The following is a 9,542-nucleotide window of genomic DNA, read 5'->3' on the forward strand; positions in this document are numbered from 1 at the left end:
AGCCCCATATTGGGTGTAGAGATTACTAAAAAGAATTAAAAAAAAAAAAAAGTAGTCCCCTGTTACAGGGACCATATTTAACCTTCCCTCTGAAACAACCAAGAAACTGATTTAAGGTGCTGCACATCAGATAATAAAAGGCAGTGACTCCTAAAAAGTGGAAACAAATGAGGTGATCTCTACATTTGCCTCAAGTTACTGCCTTGTGAGAGTTTCTAGGACATAACACAGGAAGAGGAATTCCAGGCAGAGCCAGGTAGACTCCTAGAGTTGAAGACATGGAGCTGAGAGGGAGAGACAGAGAAATCTCCAGGGATCTACAGAAGATCTCATTCTTCTGTAGTCAGCAAATTACTGATCTCATTCTTCTGGAGTCAGCAAATTACTGATCAGCACATGCGTGTGAGGAACTACCAGATGCTAGTGAAAGAACCACCTGAAGGATTAGAGAGAAGAGTGCCTGTTCCAACCAGCCAGACTGGAAACCTCAAGATAACTGAGTAACTCTGTATCTTTAAGTAATTCAATTTTAATTAAACATTATAGAAAATTCCAAGTCCAAATAGTTCCACTGAGGTATTTTTTTTTTTAATTGAATGTCTAAGGAACACACAATACCAATTCTACATAAAATTTTCCAGGAAATTGAGGAGCAGGTTCCTAACTCATTTTATGGAACCTGCACTACCTTGATACCAAAGCCAGACAAAGACATTACATGAAAACTACAAACCTTTCTTCTCAAACTATTCCAAAAAATACAAGAGGAAGGAAAACTTCCAAATTCCTCTATGAGGCCAGTATCACTGTGATAACAAAACCAGATAAAGACACCAAAAAAAAAAAAAAAAAAAAAAAAAGAATTACAGGCCAATATCTCTCATGAATATAGATGTAAAATTCTTCAACAAAATATTAGCAAATCCAATCCAATAATACATTAAAAAAAGTCATACAGCACACGTCAAGTAGGATTTATTTTTGGGACACAATGGTGGTTCAATATTCACAAAACAACATATGTCACATCACTAACAGAAAGGGTAAAAACCATGTGATCATTTCAATAGATACGGAAAAAGCATTTGACAAAGTACAATTTCCATTCATGATAAAAAACGCTCTGCAAAATAGGTCTAGAGGGAATATAGCTCAACATAATAAAGGCCTTATTTGGAAAAACCACAACCAACATCAGACTCAATGGTGAAAAACTGAGAGCTTCTGCCCTAAGGTCAGGAAGCAATCAGACAACATAGAGAAATAAAAGGCATCCAAATTGGAAAAGAAGAAGTGAAACTCTTGCTATTTGCACAAGACATGATGTTATGTATAGAAAGCCCTAAAGACTCCACCAAAAAACTGGTAGAGTTGATAAATGAATTTGGTAAAGTCACAGGATACAAAATCAATGTACAGAAATCTGTTGCATTCCTATACACTAATAATTAAGCAGTAGAAAGTGAAATTTAAAAAAATAATCCCATTAACAACTGCACCAAAGACAAGAAAATATCTGGGAATGAACTTATCCAAAGAAGTAAAAGACCTGTACCCTTAGAAAACACTGATGAAAGAAATTCAAGACAATGCAAAGAAATGGAAGGATATTCCATGCTTTTGGATTGAAGAACAAATATTGTTAAAATGCCTATACTACCCAAAGCAATCTACAGGCTGAATGCAATCCCTATCAAAATGTCAATAGCATTTTTCACAGAACTAGAACAAACAGTCCTACAATTTGTATGGAACCACAAAAGGCCTCGAATAGCCAAAGCAATCTTGAAAAAGAAAAAGTTGGAAATATCACAATTCCAGATTTCAAGTTCTATTAGAACACAGTAGTAATTAAAACAGTATGGTACTCACATAAAAATAGGCACATAGATCAACAGAATAGAACAGAAAACTCAGAAATAAACCCATAATTATATGGCAAATTAAACTTTGACAAGGGAGGAAGGAATATACAACAGGAAAAAGACTCTCTTCAACAAATGGTGTTGGGAAAACTGGATAGCCACATGCAAAAGAATGAAACTGGGCCGCTATCTTTCACTACCTGCAAAAATAGACTCAAAATGGATTAAAGACCTCAATGTGAGACCTGAAGCCATAAAAATCCTTGAAGAGAGCATAGGCAATAATTTCTCTGACATTAGCTGAAGTAACCCTTTTTTAGATATGTCTCCTGAGGCAAGGTAAATAAAAGCAAAAATAAACAGTTGGGACTACATAAAAAAAAAAGTTTCTGCACGGCAAAAGCAACTATCAACAAAACTAAAAGGCAATCTACTGAATAGAAGATATTTGCAAATGGCACATCTGATAAAGGGTTAGTATCCAAAATATATAAAGAACTGATACAATTCAATACCCCAAAATCAAATAATTCAATTTAGAAATGGGCAGAAGACATGAATAGACATTTCTCCAAAGAGGACATCCAGATGGCAAACAGACACATGAAAAGATGCTCAACATCACTCATCATCAGGGAAATGCAAATCAAAACTACAATGAGATACCACCTCACACCTGTCAGAATGGCTAAAATAAAAAACACAAGAAACCACAAGTGTTGGCAAGGATGTGGAGAAAAAGGAACCATCTTACATTGGTGGTAGGAATGCAAACTGGTACAGTCACTGTGGAAAAGAGTATGAAGGTTTCTCAAAAAGTTAGAAATAGAACTACCCTGCAATCCAGTAACTGCACTACTGGGTATTTACCCAAAAACACTTATTCAAAGGGATACATGCACGCTATGTTTATTGCCACATTATTTACAATAGCCCAACTATGAAAGCGGCCCAAGTATCTATCAACAGATGAATGGATAAAGAAGATGTGGTACCCACACATACACACACACACACACGGGAATACTATTCAGCTATAAAAAAGAATGAAATCTTGCCATTTGCAACAACATGGATAGAGCTAGAGAGTATAATGTGAAGGAAAATAAGTCAGTCAGAGAAAGACAAATCCATATGATCTCACTTATATGTGGAATTTAAGAAACAAAACAAATGAGCAAAGGAAAAGAGAGAGGGAGAGAAATCAAGAAGAAGACCCTAACTATAGAGAACAAACTGATGGTTACCAGAGGGGAGGTGGGTGGGAGGATGGGGGAAATAGGGGATAGGGATTCAAGAGTACACTTATCATGATGAAATAAAATAGGATAAAATATTTTAAAAAGCGCAAACCTATATTCTTTGTGAACTTAGTTGCAAAAAGCCTTTACAAAATGTTAGTAACTTGAATCCAATATTATGTAAAAATTATATTGCATCATGAACAAGTATGGGTATATCTGAGGAAGGTTGGATTAACATTCCAAAATCAATTTACTACGTTAACATATGAAAAAAGATCATGTCAAAAGATACAGTAAATGCATTTGACAAAATCACATTTATTCTTGATGAACTCTTAGAAGGGAGCTCCCTCATCCTGATAAGGGCATCTATGAAAATCTTGTTAACATCATAAATTAGTGGCAAAAGACTCAATGTTTTCTGTCTAAGATCAGAAGCAAGAAAAGGATGTTTACTCTTACCACCCTGATTTATTTAACATTGTACTGGAATCCTAGCCAGGGAAGAAAAAGAAATAAAATACATCCAGGTTGGAAAAAAGGAAGCAAAGTTATTCATAGACAAAATGAACATCTATGAAGAAAATCCAAAGCCATCTATAAAAAAGCTATTAGAACTAATATATGAATTTAGCCAGTTTGCAGGATACATGATCAATATATAAAAATGGACTGCACTTCTTTACACTAACAAGTAATCAGATATTGAAATTAAATAAGCAATACCATTTCCAATAGCATCAAAACATATTAGAAGTTAGGAATCAGTCTGACAAAAGATGTGCAAGACTTGTACACTGAAACTATAACATACTGATTAAAAAATTAAGACCTAAATAAATGGAGAGTGACTGTGTTCATGCATTGGAAAAGTCAATATTTTAAAAATATGACTGTTCCCAAAATTGATCTATACTTTCAACACAATCTTAATCAAAATCCCAGCAGGCTTTTTCATTTTTTGTAGAAATTGACAAATTTTAAAATTCATAGGGAAATACAAAGAGGTAGAAGAGACAAAACAACTTTGAAAAAAAGAACAAATCCAGAAATACATACACAAATACATACATATATAAAACATTTATAACATACATACAAAATATATTTGCAAATATACAAAATATATTTACGTATATACATAACAGATTTGTGTATATCTTTCTGGATTTTCTATTCTATTAGTTAGACAGTTGACCCCGGAACCACACTGGTTTGAACTGCACAAGCCCAGTTACATGCAAATATTTTTTTGATAAACACAGTACATCATACTGTACTGTAAATGTATTTGCTTTTCCTTATGATTTTAAGAACATTTTCTTTTCTCTAGCTTATTTTAAGAATATAGTATATAACATATATAAAATACAGAATATGTGTTAATCTACTTGTTTATGTCATCAGTAAGACTTCCAATCAACAGTAGGCGACTAGCAATTAAGTTTTTGGGGAGTTAAAAGTTATACATGGATTTCTGACTGCACGGGGATGGTCAATGCCCCTAACCCCCACATTGTTCAAGGGTCAACTGTATACAATATTTTCTACAAGTTGTAAAGGCTACCAACAAATGGTACTGGAATTTTAGATATTTGTATGCAAAAAAAAAAAAAAAAACTCTGATCCATACTTTTTACCATATACAAAAATTAACTCAAAATAGATCATAGAACCAAATGTAAAACCTAAAACTATAAAGTACCCAGAAGTAGACACAGGAGAAAACCTTTCTGACCATGGATAAGACAAAGAATTTTTAGATATAACACCAAAGCACAATACGTACAAGAAAAAAAAATTGATAAATTGGACTATATCAAAATTTAAAACTTCAGCTCCTTGAAGTCCACTGTTAAGAGAAGTAACAAGCTGCAGAGTGGGGGAAATTGAACTCCTGACAAGGACTTATATCCAAAATGTAGAGAATTCTTAAAACTCAATAATAAGAGAATAAATAGCTCAATTTTCAAAAAATGGGCAAAAATTTGAAAAGATACTTCAACAAAGAAGAACACATATAGCCAGTAAGCACATGAACAGATGCTCAACATCATTAATTATTAGGTAAATTCAAATAGAACAACCATGTGATGGCACATCCATAAGAAAGGCTAAAATTGAAAAGACTGACCATTTCCAGTGTTGGGAGGATGTGAGGACCTAGAACATTCTTACACTGCTTTGTAAATCAAGGAATCACTTTGGAAAAGAGTTTGGAAGTTCCTTGAAAAGTTAAATGCACATCTACTATATCATCCCGTCTCTCTGGAGAGACTGGAATACCTGGAAATACTCCCAGGTATTTCCCCAAGAGAAATCATATGTCCATGAAAGATACACATGAGTAGCCGTAGCAGCTTTATTTAAAATAGCTCCAAACTTGAAATAACCCAAATATCCATTATTGGGTGAAGGGATACATTGCGGCATATCCATACAATGGAATATTGCAAACTAATAAGAGGAAATTAAATATTCATCTGTGCAACAACATGGATGAATCTCAAGATAACTATGCTGCGAAAAAGCAGCTAGACAGAAAAAATACATATTGTATGTCTTCATTTATATAAGATGCTAGAAAATTCAAACTAAAGTGGCAGGAAGCAGATCAGTGGTTGATTGGGGAAGGGGAGGGATTCCAAAGCAGTCCCAGGAAACTTTTTCGGGTGATGGACATGTTCATCATGTACATTTTGTGGTGATGGCTTCACGGGTGTATACATAAATCAGAACTTTTCTAATCGTCCACTTTATAAATATGCGCAGTTGTATGTCAGGTATACCTTAGTATAAAAAAATCTATCAAAGCAGCTGATCTGAGGGCACAAGTCCCCTATTCTAGGCAGTGGCTTTGGAGTCAGTCAGGTGCTCCTATTCCAGTCCATGAGGACTGTCTGAATTGGGGTCAGCCTAGAGTTTACTGGCGTTTCTTTCTTTCTTTTTTTTTTTTTTAAGATCTATTTATTTGAGAGAGAGAGAGAATGAGAGTGCGTGAGTGGGAGAAAGAGGGAGAGGAGAGTGGGAGCCTGCTGTGGGGCTTGATCCCACAACCCTGAGATCACAAGCTAAACCAAACCAAAAGTCAGCACTCAACCATCTGAGCCACCCAGGTGCCCCTACTTGGGTTTTCTAATATGCTGCTGGCCAAGCACTGCTGATACAATATTTTGATCAATATCAGTTACTATAGAAAAGAACGTAAAAAATCAATGAAATTAAAATTGATGATTATGTTTATATATTGTTTTACTCACTTTCAGGTGATTCTACTCACTTTCAGTGTCTTGCTTTTCCTCCAGGGATGGAGCATTTTCTGTCAGTTCTGTCTGGCCCTCCGGTTTTATTCCTGCAAGGAGAAAGGAAATGCCCCGTATGTTTAAAGTAAGCATGCATGCTGCCACTGGATCTCTGGATGGTACATTTTGTTTCATCCCTTTCTTGGCTGTCTATAGAGGGTCAAAGCACTTTGTGCTGCTGAAGGTCATCGAAGGTTGAGATTTCAGAAGTGCTGGGGGATCATGTCCCCCCTTCCTACCTCCCAATTGTGACAGTAAATCTATTCCCCTATTTCTAGTTGGGGATAATGTAAAGAGCTTTTTACACGAGCCACAGTCTTTTCATCCTTCAGTTAAATCTAAGCCTTAAAATGCAGATGTTCCTGAGGAGGTCCATTCATTCTACACTGTAAGTTAACAGGACAGATGTCAGTCTATAGCTGAAAACAGAAGCTTACAAAGCGGAGTGGTATTGGGAGTATGAACGAAGACGGGAAAAACAGTGATGGAGAAAGAGAGATGACCTCCTTCAAGGTCATCATGACCAATGGTTCACCATGGACCTGTGGTAGCATGAGTGTGCAGCTTCTGAAACTAGAAGCACTTTGTAAAACTGTTTCCTTTGAGGCAACCTTTTGAAGTCAATTCAAATTCAAACCAAGATTACAAAATAAAAAATCAAGGAAGAATGTGCTTTTGCAATCTCTTTTTTTTTTTTAAAAAGATTTATTTGTTTTAAAGGAAGAGAGAAAGTGCACGCACGGAGGGGGGTGGGGCAGAGGGAGAGGGAGAGAGAAACACAGACTCTGTGCTGAGCATGGAGCCTGACTCAGGGCTTGATCTCACAACCCTGAGATCGTGACCTGAGCCGAAACCAAGAGTCAGACACTCAACCGGTCGTGCCACCCAGGCACCCCTGCATTCTCTGAAAAAATAAACACTCCGCTCTTTAAAATTCATTTAAAAAATTAAAGTGATTTTGGAAGTGATTCTTTATCTATAAAGTGACAGAGAAAGCAAAGGACTACAGTCCCTTTGTGACCCAGGTGGTTACAGTCAACCCATGACTCTTGTATTTAACACAGGCTGCACAAAGGTACTTCTAGTTCCTTAGTCCAGGGATAGAAATCTATGTAGACCCTACCCAACCACCAAGAAACCCTACAAAGACCTGGCCATTGGCACTGACTTAGGAAGCAGGAATTTATTATGCTACTGCTGCTTAATTGATGTTTACAAAAAAAGTTTTACATAAAATTTAGAGTGCTGCTAGGCTAAGAATCTATTTTTAAATTTAAATTTTATTTGCCTTCACTAGTAATGATGTAAGTTATAGGCACGTAGCAGCCAGGAAAGCATAATTACTTCTAAGTACTTGTGACTTAATAACAAAGGACCCCTGAATGTTGCATAATATCAAAATTGATTATGATGACTGCAATTAAGACACATTGCCTGATTGCAATTAAGACACTTATCAAAAGGTATAAAGCTGTGTCTAGAATTGAAGAAACAGAGAGGCTCAGAGTGGGGGTTCTGGCATCATACTGCTAGCAATTTTCCCCACTGTGCTTGTCTTCTCACCTGTAAAATGGACAGAATAGTGGTATCTACCTGCTGAGTTTTCCATGGGGATTAAATCAATTAACACATGTACATTTCTTAGAGCAGTTCCTGGTACAGAGTCCTCAATAAATGGTAACTATTTTCTTCAATGAAGTTCAATACTATTTAGACAGAGTACCCAGTATTTTTATAAGGATCAAAATAGAAGTGATTCTGACATTTTTCTTTTGGCCTGGGTTCTGACGCTCTCACATCATTTATTCTACTAACCAAGGAGAGGGTAATAGTATTAGAAGTGTCATCTACCAATGGTGATTTTGATGAAAAATGCTAAACAGGTTGGCATAAAGAGTTCTGCTTTCTTATAACTGAGATATTCCTTAAATCATTGCAGGTCACGGCTTCTCAGCTCTCGGCGCCTAGCAATCAGTACTCAGTACCAATCCTAGCAGACAGTGAGGATGACAAGTGTGAGTGGGTGGGAGTGCTGAGTGACTTGCACAAGATGCTGAGAAAAAGTCACTCCAGAGACCGCTCAGTCTACATGCTGAAAGAGGCTTATGATAGCAGTCTGCCCCTGATCAAAACCACCCAGACAGCTGCAATCATAGGTATGGATTTACAACATTTATGCCCTAGGTTCGTATGCCTCACCCCAATCTCCAGATCAAGATCTGAAAACCATAACTTTATTCACAACTCATGTGTCAGCCAAACCTAACTGAGGGGTCTTCCCCACAGCCCACCTGCCCATTACTACTCAGCAAAAATATTAATATACTTGATTCTATGATGGTTCCCCAGGCCCTGTGCAAAATGCTGTCTCTTTAATATACAGTAATACCTTTCTTGAGTCTGAGTAATTCTGAGTTCCCAAACCCATCTGGCTCCAACGCACCAGCAGTGTGACCCTGTGCAGTAATTGTGAACTACCTACCTTGGCGGCAGAGACTATCTTTCGTATCTGTGTTCCCAATGCCCAGAGCTCAATACATAAATGAAAAATAATGAGCAAATGAATGATTGCTAAGATCAATATTCAATAAACAAGAATATTTTTATTTCCCAAACATCATTTCTTTTGCCTTAGAGCCACTTTGCTATTTACTGCTGTGTAGCGTGGAACCTGTTACGTGCTTATGCATTGAGTACAGATAGTTCCTGCTTTCCAGTTATGAAGAGGGTTAAGTGAGCTAATATAGGGAAGGTTCTGTGCTTTGTATTCAAGGCATTCACTCAATAAATGCTCTCCTTGCACTCTGAGTTTTAGTTCTCAGTGTGTTCTTACACACACCCGATGCTGTTACAGTTCAGGCCAGGAGCACTGACAAATTAAATGATACAATTTTTTGCATTCACGAGACAGTTACTTACTGATAGCAAATGAAAAAATATACCATTACTTAAATGTTATCTTCTTTTCAAGTATTCATAAAGATAATGATCTTTCTGTTGAGAAAAGTCATGTTTTATTTTTACTTCTATAATCTGAAAGAAAAATAGTGCAAATTGTTTCCTGTTTATATATGCTAAATATGTATCTAATTTGACTTTAAACTTTTTCCATATTGATAAATTTGTCCAGT

The sequence above is a fragment of the Mirounga angustirostris genome, unplaced genomic scaffold (genome assembly GCF_029215605.1).
Source record: "Mirounga angustirostris isolate CCGP_5_RB_7025 unplaced genomic scaffold, mMirAng1.0.hap1 SCAF_15, whole genome shotgun sequence".
NCBI classification, from domain to species: Eukaryota; Metazoa; Chordata; class Mammalia; order Carnivora; family Phocidae; genus Mirounga; species Mirounga angustirostris.